We start from the raw sequence: 13,811 nt of genomic DNA on the forward strand, positions 1-13,811 counted from the left end.
CTGCCCAGGGCCCCACCCAACCTGGCCTTGAACACCTCTAGAGATGGAGGTGTTTATCTGACAAAACTCTTAATATATCTGAGAGCAGGCATTAAAATTGAGGACGGGCAAAGACAAAAGGGAAAAAAATATGAAAATATTCTACACATTTATAGGAACCGTAGACAGAAATATAAGAGATACTTTTCTGCAAAAGGTAAAAGCATCTTTTTGACAATATATTTGTCCTCTTGCTTCTCAGCAACCACAGGAACTGAAAGATTGACAAGGAATTGTTTACAAGGAAGATGAAAGAAAGATAAGTGTCTTTGTGAAGTTTACTGAGGATTCTTCACTGTAGGGAAGGTGGAAAGTGCAGCAGGGAGAAGGATGGGAACACAGGAATAGTTGGGAGTACTCCAGTGACTTCACTAACAAGTTCCCTGAAGATCAGAGGAGTTTGAGATGATATAGTTTGAGCTGCCGGAGGCAATATTGCCTGTTTCCAGTATTCTATATACTGCCATCAACTCTAAGGGTATTTCATCCTAATAAGTTAGTTTAATGATGAGACTCACAGATCAATATTTCAGGTTTTTTGTTTGTTCCTCTATGCCTACTAGCATCCAGTTTGAAGAACAGTGACAGACAGATAACATGAGCTGTTGTTTGTGCATTTTTTGGCTGTCTTGCAAACTCATACAGCAGTTGGCTGAGTATTACACTCTTCCACATAATGAGTTTCACCAAAGACAATATGGAGCAGAAGTGCTTATAAAGACTTGAATGTTTTCCTTTATAATAAGTGCAATGCATGCTTCTTTGATGAGGATCAGATAGATATTTGAATTTGCAGGTTGATCTAGGAGGAAAAGTGTATTTTTGGAAAAAATGAACAGTAGTTTGATCATACTTTTTGTATGGTGCCAGCTGGGGCACCAGTTTTCAAGATTTTTTACAGCACACATCTATTTGTTTAGGGAAGTAGAACAACAAAAATGGTATGCCAAAATCTCAGGACCAGTGTTTCTAGAAAAAGATTGCTTTATTCTGTCCCACTCCACCTAAACAACTACAATAAGAGTTTCCTGTGAAGATTTTTCTTTAAAATACCATTTATTTTGGTATTTTTTGGTATTACCATTCTCATATGAATGTTATTTAAGAGACTAAAATAACGTTGTGGAACAAGATGCTTGAATTTTCTATTGCTTTTGCAAATTAGGCAAATCGCAGTCCCTTTGTCCCCTGTCCCCTGCAGAAACAATTTTGCAGGCTTCTTACACAACTTCATTACTCAGTTTGTTAGAAGTCCTTGAAGAATTCAAATAAGAATTGATACTGAAAATCTAAGAATTATAATTATAATAGGAAATATCCAGCCATTTCCTTTCTAGAAATGTAAATAACAGATATTTACTATAGTCGTATCATTTTCATATGCTTTACCCATATGAAAACAGAACACAGCCATTACATATGTATATGAATGTACGAAGCCTTTGAAGAATTACTGGATTTGGGCACTGCAGTTCTTGCTACTTAAAATGGGATCAATTTCTTTCTCAGTTTAAACTGAGAAATATTTTAAATTTAAGAGCAGACTATATTAAATGGCAGAACTCCCACCCCCATAATTCAGAGGAATTAAAACAGTTTCAAGCTGAATCAAAATACAATACATTAAATCCAAACACAAGCCTTCTTCCAGCTAATTATATTGCCACAGATGGAGGTATGCAATTTACTGAGCATCTGTGCATTGCAAAATTTTGGACAACGTGGGTGGTGCAACTTTTAAATCATACACATGCTGTGATCGAACCAAAGCAAAAAAGGCTCATTGAGGAGACTTATTTTATTAATTCAAACAAACACAAAGTATTGGATTTCACAGTGCAATTAAATGCATAAAAGCACAGTGGAAAGTTAAGTGCAAACCTGGCTTCACACTGGGAATTAGAGAAACAAATGTGTCCTTTAGGAATAATTCTTCTTCTCACGTGTAAGACACAGATAGACTATAAAAGAGTCATGTAGATAGAAACAGGATTAGGCACAGAACTGGTCGAAGAGCAGAAAACCCTGTTCACACACAGTACGCCTTCATTAAAAAAAATGGATTTTTCTGGACACCCTTTGTCTCTTTGGTATTTATAGCTTGAAGATTTCCTAATGCTGCAGCTTTGCCAGACATCTAGTCAATATTTCTTTCAATTAAGTTCTACTGTTTGGACCTCCTCTGACTCTCTGACATCCCAGTAGAACTTCAGTGGCAAAAAAAGAGAAAATCATGATCAACTTTCCCCAGGCATACTTATTTGGTATCTGTAACTCTGTAAATCTGTAAATCTGTAACTTCTATTAGGCGACAAAGATATAACTACATATTGCTAAATGAAATGCGTCTGATATAATGAGCTCAGAGGATGTTTTATGTAACTAGTGTTTTGGGTAATATTTTATGTGAGTGCTTGTCTAGGTTCCCTATAAATGTACTTCAATCATACGACACACGAATCCAGCATAAATTGTGACAAAAACTAAATCCAAGAGAGGAACACAAAGCCAGGAGTCACAATCTCATGATGTCTACACAACCACCAGGAAGCAAATTTGATTATGGATTGAGAGTGGGTATACTCTTACCTTTCCAACCAACTGGCTAGTATGTGTGTTACAGATTTCCTGCTGCTGTTATGTGGTGTTGTTGGCTTTATGCCTGATGTAGGAGGACAGATGATACTTGATCTGGCATAAAGTTACAACTCAGGCTCAGATAGTGCCATACTGATATAAAATTCATCAAATTTTCTGAATATGACTGAATCAAGAGCTCAAGCTTACAGGGCATCAGATTTTTAAATCATGTTTCTGCAGTGGTTTTGGTCTAGTACTGAGAGTTTTCCTTCTAACAACAAAACACAGCCAATGGCCATAAGCACAGCACTCCCTGTGCACAGATTAGACCCTCAGTCTTCTCCAGTTCCCATACAGGATTTTCAGAAATACTGTGTCTGCACAAAAAACAACTTGACTGAAAGGGGGAAGGGTTACATCATTCATTTGCTTATAACAACAGCAGGAAACTAACAATATATTTATGCACAATAAGTCATGCTGAGCCTGTTTCCCATCTGCTCTCTTGAAAAATGTGCTTCCACCTGCCATTTCTGCCTGTCTTCACTTACGCAGCACACACTGAAAATGTCTGTAAATGGCTGGTGGATCCCTGAGCAAGAAGATTGCAATGAAAAGCCCATCTCCCTACCACCAAGTGTTCCTTGATTTTGGTAGAGAGCTGAGTTCTCACTGCCCCAGTGCTTGAGGTTCATTTTTGCTAGGTTTAGCCAGTTCCAGGTTTTTGCCTCTTCATCTGCCCCATCCCTCACTGCACTCCCAAAATAAAGGAAGAACCAAGATCTGAAGCACAGGAACTACAGCTCTAAGCAGTGGCCCTTCTCCCTCATACAGACAAATTTAATCCTCCCTTAATAGCAGCCAGAATAGCAGTTTTTAACTTGGTCCCATTCTTATCTCTAGTCCTTTCCCATCCCACAGCTGGAGCAGCATGGAAGTCCCCTGGTTCCATATCCAAGGGACAACAGGATTGAATCTTTCCTATCCTTCTGAGAACTCCTGAGCTGCCTCTGAAGATGGGTGTAAATTAAACGAGGATTAATTCAGTTCTTTAATGAGCTTAGTGAGGAAAAGACAATACTGAGACAAGCGTTTGACCTGCCATCAAAATGAAATAGTGAATTTCATATAATTGCCCGAATACCTTCTGTCATCAGTTGGCAAACAGTACAGAACTAGACAGCAATCACAAAATCTGTTCATCGAACCATATAAAGTAGGAACAAATTCATAAACACTATTCTGACTGCAAATATTCCATGAAGAGAAAAAAAGCAAGACCCTTTTTTTTTTTTTTCAAGCAAGTTGTTTGCAAGTAGAACTCTGTGGTAATGCAGCTATAGAAATAGGATACAATACCATCTTTTGTATGAAAAAAAATGATCTAGTCCAGTCCATGGTTATTGCGTTAATCAAATGAAATAAATAATTTAAAGCTTTAACCAAGAATATCAGTCTCAGTGCAAAGAGAAACAAAGGTAAAATCTTCAAATGTTCTGTATTTATCTATAGTTACAAGCAGAAAGGATGATAATAGTCTATCTGCCCAGAGCACTGGCTTTGTTAAAGAAAAATTTGCTGTGAATAGCTCCAAATATCCCTTTTCATGATGATTCATTTAAAAATATAATATTTATTTTACAGCACCCATTTTTCCCCTCTCTTTCTGTCCAGAAATTGAAGTAGCATAAGGGTGATCCAAATCAAATGGTGACTGAAGCATAGCAATAATTTTTGAAGTTTTTAATGAACTTTCAGATAGTTTAATGTGTTTTATGGAAGAGAAAACCAGATTTGCATTTTGGATCATTTAACTAGGTAGCTGCAATGCGTAAATCAAGCAGTACCATGGATTTCTATGTAAGTGCCAAACACTGCAAAAATATTTTTCATGGAATCACAGAACTGCTTGGGTTGAGAGGAACTTTGAAGGTCAACTACTCCAAAAGATCAAATTTTTTAAGACCCTAGTCTTTTGAGAGAAAAAAATATACTATGATCATAGAATCATAGAATGGCTTAGGCTGGAAGGGACCCCAAGGATCAAACTCCAACCCCGCTGCCACAGGCAGAGCCACAGACCTCAGATTTGGTACTAGACCAGGCTGCCCAGGGCCCCATCCAACCTGTCCTTGAACACCTCCAGGGACGGGGCATCCACAACCTCTCTGAACAGCCTGATCCAGCACATCACTACTCTCATGGTAAAGAACTTCCCCCTGACATCTAACCTAAATCTTCCTTCCTTGAGCTTTGAACCATTCCCCAACATTTTAAAATCTGTGCCTAATATTGGTGCTTCTATGAATGCTGCATGCCTTTGAAAAAATAGTCTTAAGACAGTGGCTAATCCACAGACAATTAAGTTTTTAAAATCTCACTTTTATTATTTTAATGTCTTAATTAAAACCAACACCACCACCAATGAAAAGTCTTTGCAAATACTGTGTAACCTACAAGGGAAGAAGCAAAGAAATGGCTTGAAATAGCTTCAGTTTTACCTTAATGTATTTACAGGTGCCTAAGGAAATGCAACACCTTGCATTCAGTGTAAGTATCTGGGCAATAAAGAGACCGATTAGGGCTCCGTGGCCCTATATATCTTTTTTTGTGGATATGAATCCCCTCAGCATATTGCAGATGCTAATGTGTCTGCTCTCACCATGTCATGGGATGGTCTGCAATTTTATCTTGCCCAGCTCGGGGCTGTCAAATGGGGCAGAGGCAGGCTGTTGCAGCAGGAAATTTGGAAGATGCTGAAGTACATGGGTGATAAAGCAGGAGGGCATAGCAGAGGTCAAAGACTTGAAGGGCTAGCAGAGGCTGGTGTTCCCCTCTTGTCTGAAGAAATGCAAGTCATTTTTACATTTCTCTGAAACATGGCATCATCATCAGTGGACAAATGCAGACAAGCAACAAAGGCTTGCATTAACCAGTAAATCCTTTCCAAAGAACACTTTGGTCAGCATCTCAAATGTAAATAAAAAGATAAAACTATTGGGCAAGGAACACTGGTGGAAGCAAGTGATAAATGACAGGATGAGTGGATCTGAGCAGCTCTATCAATTATACTCAAAGCAAAACTAGATGAATCCCAGCCAGATAAATAAATATATTACTTCTAATCATGTCTACTTAAAAATCAAAGGAAAACCATTGAGTCCAATAAATTTTAGCAGGAAACCAGATTCTAGCATTACTTTTCTGAAAAACCTGCTTCTGCTGAAATGTTTTGCACTGGGATGCAATTATTCCACCTCTATTCTGCACTTCTTAGGTCACATCTGGAATACTGTATCCAATTTTCATTTTTCCCTGAGGTCAAAAGATACTTTAAGAAATGGAAGGAGTCTACAGGAGGGTCATGAAGATGATTAGAGGCTACAGAACTTGATGTTTGAAGAGAGGTCATTGCAGAAAAGATGGAGGTGATTTCTTCAATGATATGCTGTGTGTCAGAACAAGAGGTGAAGGACACAAGTTGCTTTGGGGGAAATTCCATCTAGGTATAAGAGAAATATTGTCACTTTGAGAACAATTAAATATTGAAAGAGGTCACCCAGAGAAGTGGTGAAATCTCCATTACTGGAAAAAACTCAAGACCTGACCTGCCATGTTCTTGCATAATCTAATCCAAGCCCTACTTTAGCCAGAGGCTCAAACCAGATGATCTCCACAAGTCCCTTCTAGAATGTGTTGTTCTGCAGTTCTCTCATTTATACCTATATCATGACTTCTAAGAAGAAGAAACATTTCATATGGTAATAAAGGAAAATCAGTCATTAATGGCTGAGAGTCTACTTTCTGGAGTCTACGCTCCGTATGTTTCAAAAGTACTCTTACCAAATATTTGATGATATTTCAATGGAAGAGACAGCCTGCATAATTCAAAAGTGATTTTAGGAAAAATTATTAATAAAATACCCACTCATCTATCACCAAAAATCTAACATTTTTCTTTCTCTTAAGAGCCACTGTAATTCATGCTCTCTCTTTCTCTCTGCACAGCACAGTTTAAGATGATTAGAAATTTTATTGCCACTGTCACTGGAAGTAAGAAGAAATTCTCAAGACTCATCTTTGAAGAACACCAAAACAGATATCACTACATTTAAAACAGAGATTTCTGGGGCAGAATGACACAAAAAATAGCACCAGAAGTCACGTGCATTGATGCTAATATGGTGTACTTTTAATTTTGCAGCTATGATTTTAGATGATCTAGTCAAATACTTTGGAGATGTATGAAAGAAAAAAACAACGTAAAATTAATTATATTTATCAAGGGTAAAAGGGAAGAAAAACACATGATTTATGGAAGGAAGTGGCTAACAGGCATATCCCCAGACCTAACATGTGGATAATGAACAAATTACTCTCCTCTCTAAACATTAATTTTAATAGAAGGAGATAATGTTCTCAGGATGTTAAACCACAACTGTGTCATCAGAATCAGCTGACAGATTAAATATCATCTTTATACAGGAGAAATGGCTTTTCATTTCCTCTGTAAATCAGTGTAAAAAGTAAAGGGTAGCCCAGCATCTTGCTGAATGGGTGTCTGTGGGAAAGGAAAAGTTCTGGCGGTTTTCTTTCGACAAGCCTGAATCAGTGACAGTTTCTGTTCCTGGGCTGGATGCAAGAATTCTTTTTGCAGCCGTCAGCAGTGTTGATGCTGTCAAGTTCTATCAGACAGCAGTATGTGGGAAAATTATAATGCATCCTCTGGGAGTGCCAGTGATTAAGTGGGTTTCCTCAAGCCCTTCATTTCCTCGAAAGATGTGGTCTAAAGAAATACAACTCACAGGTCCCAGATTTTACTTCTACTAATGTTGTTTACATAGGTTTGGCGTTTCAGAGAGCCTTGCAGTTGCTCTCTTGTAAATGCAATGACTTCGAACCAAGATTTCGTTCACAGAAGATGAACACACTGTGAGTTGTGTCCATTTTCTATGTAACTAATAGAGAGACAGGCTGTGTTCCTGAGTTGATTGCCTTGTACTACTTAGGCAAATATCCCATTACATTTAAATAATAAACTGAGTAATAGATCAGAGATCAGGATTTAATTTTAAAATGCTGCAAGGACTCTTTCAGACATCATCTGTTAATAAACAATGTGATAGAGTAGTACCAGATAAGTGCCACCAATGGGAAGGATCTATCTAAATAAAGATTTAGATGTAAAAACCAACATAAATCCCAAACTGACATAGAACTTAGTCTGGCAGCATCACTTTTTTAATTCCAAGAACTGCTCAGCCACAAAAACCTTTACTCAGTGTACACTTTGCCCATTTGGCCAACAGTCCCTTGTGGTCAACCACGCCTCTTTAGGAATGACAACAGAACAGGGCCCTGAACAGATAAAATGTTTCACATGTCCTGTTGATTTCTTGTGTTTTTAGTTGATGAATGCATACCTAATGAGAGCAGAGTGGAAAGGACCATGTCTAGTCTGCATACACACAAGCATGTGCCTCTATCTAGATTCCACCTTTGAGCAGTATTACATACCCAACTGTCAATATCATCTAAATATTTAATCTCAACTATTTTGTCAAGAATACCCAACTGCCAATATTATCTAAATATTTACTCTCAACTATTTTGTCAAGATTTTAATATAGTTTCAAAGTAATTTGAATAAATCAGTAATAATAAGCATTACCAAATGAGCCATTGTGAAAGAAATTTAATTGGTATGTAGTATAAGATAACAGAGAGACCTCTTTTAAAATTACTATTTCTGAGTTGATAATGATGAATAAATTTCCATTTAGACGATCTCCTTTTGTTTAACTCATATATCAAAAGAGTCGCTAATGGAACTTGGCTATGTATTAAAAAATCCTGTATTTGCCAAAAATCCCGAAACTCAGACGTCAGCCACACTCAGGACTTCTGAGTTTAAAACTTTTATGTGATCAGCGACTCACAAACAATAACATCAAAGAAGCAGCTTAGTTTAGCGTTAAGTAATAAGTCCACAGGAACTGCTGTGCTGAATCAGAGAGGCAGTCCTTCATGTAAGTGCTTTACCAGAGCGCGAGACATGCCACAGGGAGTGCAGCTGCTGTCTGTCCCACATCTCCCAAGCTTCACAGCATTTGAACTGCTCTTTAAACTTCAGCACTGTATTCTTTGATGACTCAAAAACGCCATTCCTAATAAAACTGTACTTTTTTAGCCTTCATCCCAATGAGTTTCCTGGCTTCTTCATAAAGAGGAGCTGCACTTCTGTCTCTCCATATGCCACGTTACACTGCTGCTACCTGGTGATCATGGTACTGCCACTGGAATATAATATATCCTCAGTATACAGATCCCCATCTTCTCTGCAGATATATGTGGGGCTCCTCACCACTTTCTCCTCTGCTTTCACACACCGAGTCCTACAGCTCCCAGTAGTCACTCAGGTACACTCATGGCTCAGACAGGCACAAACGCACCCTACACCATAAAATATAATTGCTCTTTAAAAAAAAAAAAAACACAGTATTATGAATATTGGGGTCTTGGCTAATGTTATTACTGCTGCAAATAAGTAAAAGAGGGCACAAACAGAGCACAAAATGAAATTGAAAGGTGTAGTCTACATTTTCTCTCTATAGATTTGCATACAAGATGAATCATTATTGTCCAGAGATGTGGTGGACATCCCTTACCTGAAGACACCCAATATCAGGCTGGATGGGTCTCTGAGCACCTGATAGAACTGTAGGTGTCCCTGTTCATTGCAGGGAGTTGGACTACGTGGTCTTTAAGGGTCCCTTCCAGCTCAGACAATTCTATGATTGTTGTTAGTCATGATGTATCTAAATGCAGCACAGCATACACTTTCCAATAAAATGGATGATATAGGTAAGTTAAAATTAAAACTCATTAACTTGAATTCAGTTCTATATGGATTAATTTGTGTCAACTGACAGTTGTGTCAGATTCCAAAGACAAACTCACAGCAGTGGATCGTTATTTGGTTCTGAGACAAAACCTCACCTTCAGAGGTCTGAGGCACTCACAAAATGAGTCGTTAATTTGTGTTACAATCACTTTGCATTGCCAAAAAGAAGTCTGCTAAAGCCCAATCATTTAAAACTGTCTTTTCTTTTTTCCTAGCAGTTCCTCAGATTCTCTCCTCGGAATATAGTTAGCTCTTGAAAAAGTAATGTTCTAGACAGAATACTCTCCACTGTCTTTGCTGCAGACCATAGAATCATAGAATTACCAAGGTTGGAAAAGACCTCCAAGATCATCCAGTCCAACCATACACATGATGACTTTGCAGCAATTGAATTCCATTGAATTTAATGGTATTTCTCAAGGTGCAGGAGAAAAAATAGAACCAGAAAACAGCACAGAGCATTTCAGGGGTGTTGAAGCTTTGCAGCTTCCGCTCTTCTGCTGTGGAGAAACAACTGTCACTTGACGACTCTTACATTTCTGTAAGTGAGCTTGTGTTGGATTATGGGCATCAAGAGAAAATCTCCAAAACCAGCACTACTTCTGAGATAAAATTAATAATAATAATAATAAAAAAATAAACGGACTGAAAAACTCTTCCCACAGCAGTAAGAATTACCATTGGATTCTTGTGAGGACAGCACATTCTGTGGGTCAGCAGAACGCTGCTTTCTGCTTTTTTTCCTGCATTTGTAATATTGATCAACACTTTTCTGCTTGCTATAAGAAGAATGAGTAACCAGCAATGTATTTCATTGGAATTCAATGCTTGCGAAAACTGAAAAAGGAGTTGCTATAGTCAGCATGAAGCAGGACAAAACCAGTATTACTCATTCTGCTCATTTTCCAAAAACTTCTGGTGCTAAAAACATCAAGACACTAATTCACAGAAAGACTTATTGCCTGTTTTTCAAAATTCTCTACAAAGGCTCCTGCCTGACTTACCTTTTTCTTTATGTCCTTTCCAACTTGCCTGTTGTTGCATAGGAGCAGTGCGCAGATTTAATCTGCAGCCTAATGTTTATCATAAACCTATATATTATAAAAACCCTTCTGGGTAAGCTTCCTTGAACAAAATCTAACAGAAAACAAACTGCACAATACTTGATAAGTAAGACTCATTTCTGCCTTCACTTGATATTTCCTCCCTGTGCAAAGGAAGGGAAAACAGAACAAGAGAGTTCAAATGAAATCCTTCCATGCTTTCCCTTTTTAAAACAACTGCCTTTCATACCAAATAACAGCAGTTCATCTTCTTATCTGTAATTCAAGTTTTCTGGCAGGTGTATTAAAAGTTAATGAAAGAGAGGAAAACTAAAGTTACATTACATTATTTATAACTGTAACTATGCTAGAATAAATACTGGTCTCCCTGAATATAGCAATTTATTTTTTTCTTAAATGCTAACATTCTGGTTGTCTGCTTCTCACTCTCCAAGTGTATTTACCGACAAAAAAATTATGAAATAGGTAATCTGATATTAAATACACTGAAAAGATTTCCTGCTTAATGAAGACTGTCAACAAACGGAAACATTCATCACATAACTTGAAGATCATCTCAATTATTAATAAATTACACAGTGGAAGGGTAACTCCTCCTGTAGTTGTTTCTACTGGGAACAGGGAATTAAGCATGACTTTTTTTTGGCAAGACTTAAAAGCTGGCCCCCAAACTATTGGGCTGGCATTGCAGTGTTGCACCCTTGGGCTCATCCCTGAACAGGCTGTTGAGGCGTTAGTGGGGAACAGCATTGCATAGCAGGAACTCGCTGGGTATAGGTGGTCGAAAAGCTCTATTTCACATAGAATCATAAAGTTTGGAAAAGACCTCTAGACCATCTAGTAAAAAGGTTTATCAAAGCAGTTTTTGAAATGAAAAGTGCACTTAAGTATCTCTGGAAGAGTTAAGGGGCTGCAGACTTCCAAGGGAGTGATAAGTAGATATTTTTATACTTCTGATCATACTAAATAACTGTCTTCCCTCTTTGCAACGCAGCTGATTTTGAATATTAATGAACTATTTAAGCGGTAAACAGCAGGTATATTTGTTGAAACTACTGCATTTAAGTGATAAGAGTCTATTTTAATATTTATGAATTTTAAGCTTCATAGAAATCCTGAAATGTGATAAATATCACTGAAAGTTTTTTTCCAGTTGCTGAAACTGATATTAGAATAATGTTTTGGATTGTGGTTTATTCATTAAATTTCAAAAGAAGAGACAACAAAAGTCTTTGCTGCTCTCCTTACTCAGGCCTTACAGTGGTAATGAATGATTTATGAGAAACTTTCTCAAGTTAAGAACCACCAAACTTATTTTCTACAACATTCACTTAGTTCTGTTTTTCATGGGAGTATTTCCAGTGGGTGCATAGCCAGAGCAGGATTAATAGGGTGATTAAATGCTGGAGGCAGCAGGTCGTGATGTACCCATAATTCAAGTTTTCACAATAGTTACTGTCTTTTATTAAATAATCAAATGAAATGTGTATGTCATTGCATAGGAAGTTTAAATTATTTTGATGAGATCCACTGAAAATGGTCATAGCTTTCACTATGATATAACCTGGGAAAGCTCCAGTAGAAGATCCAGCTGTCCTCCAGCCCCTCCAACAAGGATTATTACATGAACAAGTTAAAACAAGAAAAAAAAAAACAAAAAACACATGTAATCCCATTATAATTGCATTCTCATTTCCCTTTTTTTAGAAATGGCTAATAAGCAGCAGTGTGCAAATATATTACTCCACACAAGGCTCGTGGGTGTCCCACCTCTCACAGCAGCAGAGTACTAATGCTTCCCGATAGCTGGTATTATACATTTATGGGAAAGACAGTTAATAGGATGAATCAATTTATCCAACTGCATTGTCTTCAGTACAGCCAGATTAAGCCTGGATTTTGCAGTGCAATACTTCTCATCAGGGCAATCTGACGGGTGCCAGGAGAGAGCCAGAAACTGAGCCCAGGTGCCCTCTGTAAGGCAGAGGGTTCTCCCTGAGCACAGGCAGTGATTAAAATGCCAAATGGGGTTGGCCGTAACCTGCCTGTAGGTGGCCTGAAGGCTCCCAGAATTTCTGTGGTGGGAAACAGTAATTCCCCTTACATTAGAATTTAGCAGAATAGAAACTCCAGCTGGCTCATCTTAACCAATGAAAATTTGGGCTCCATAATGTGCAATGAAATACGATACTTACAGTGATGGAAATATTTTTTGAACAAATAGAGCTGATTTTTTCACTGCTTACAGAGACGCATTTAGGTGACTCAAAAAAATAAAGACCGCAATTAATCACAGAGTCACCAAGGTTGGAAAAGACCTCTAAGATCATTGAGTCCTATCACCAACATTTCCCACACAACCATGTCCGTAATGTTTGAAGCAGCAACTCAGTGAAGTAAATAATATGACCCCCAACTTGCCTCCAAAAACTTTTTTCAACATTTTTTTTTTCATGTTTTTCTAAGTACACCTTTAAAACTGACATTTTTCAAAGGTTCACGAAGACTTGCTGTGATATTGTTTATCGATTTTTAGACTAAAACTAAACCCTAACCAAAGGAATATCAGGGTGAAAATACATACCTATCCTATGAGGTTTTCTCCAATATTTAAGTTAGAGATCAGTTTCCTAAATAGATTTGCATATGGTGTGGATGAAATAGTTTTAAACCAAAGAAGTAAAACTCAGCATTTTCTCACAAACACCAGTGCTACTTAGTGTTTCTACAACACTTTCACTGCTGGAAGGACTGTGGGTTTCTTATATCAATAACTGTTTAAACAAAAAGAACTTGCTGTTAATACTTTCATATTTTATTTCATACAGCTTATTATATAGTTGTCTGAAACTTCTGGCATCTGAGCACCCATTACACAGGCCCAGTGTGGCCTGCTAAGTAGAGCTGGAAATTTTTGATAGCAAAATTAATAAAAATGAATGAATAAATGTGATTACCTTCATTCTTGGTTTGGTCCTGATTATAGCTTTAAATAAAGATGTCAGTTTGAAAGCACCTAATAGTACAATTTGAATATTTTCCCTTCAAATACTCTATTATATCGAACACTAACTCACAAGGAAAAGAAGCAATAGTGAAGAAAAACAGCAAAAAGATTTTCAGGATAAAAAACTAGTATTTATCCAATGAATAACCTTTACTCAGGAAAGAGAAGCACAGTATGACTGAGGAAAGGAGGAGGAAAAGGGGAATGCTTAAATGAT

At 37.5% G+C, this 13,811-nt stretch overlaps 1 protein-coding gene across 35 annotated transcripts in view; it reads right to left on the reverse strand.

Annotated features, from left to right (window-relative positions):
• DLG2 (discs large MAGUK scaffold protein 2) overlaps positions 1-13,811 on the reverse strand; it is a 999,237-nt gene that overhangs the window by 161,666 nt on the left and 823,760 nt on the right. The window lies entirely within an intron of this gene.

The sequence above is a fragment of the Gallus gallus genome, chromosome 1 (genome assembly GCF_016699485.2).
Source record: "Gallus gallus isolate bGalGal1 chromosome 1, bGalGal1.mat.broiler.GRCg7b, whole genome shotgun sequence".
In the NCBI taxonomy this organism is placed as follows: Eukaryota; Metazoa; Chordata; class Aves; order Galliformes; family Phasianidae; genus Gallus; species Gallus gallus.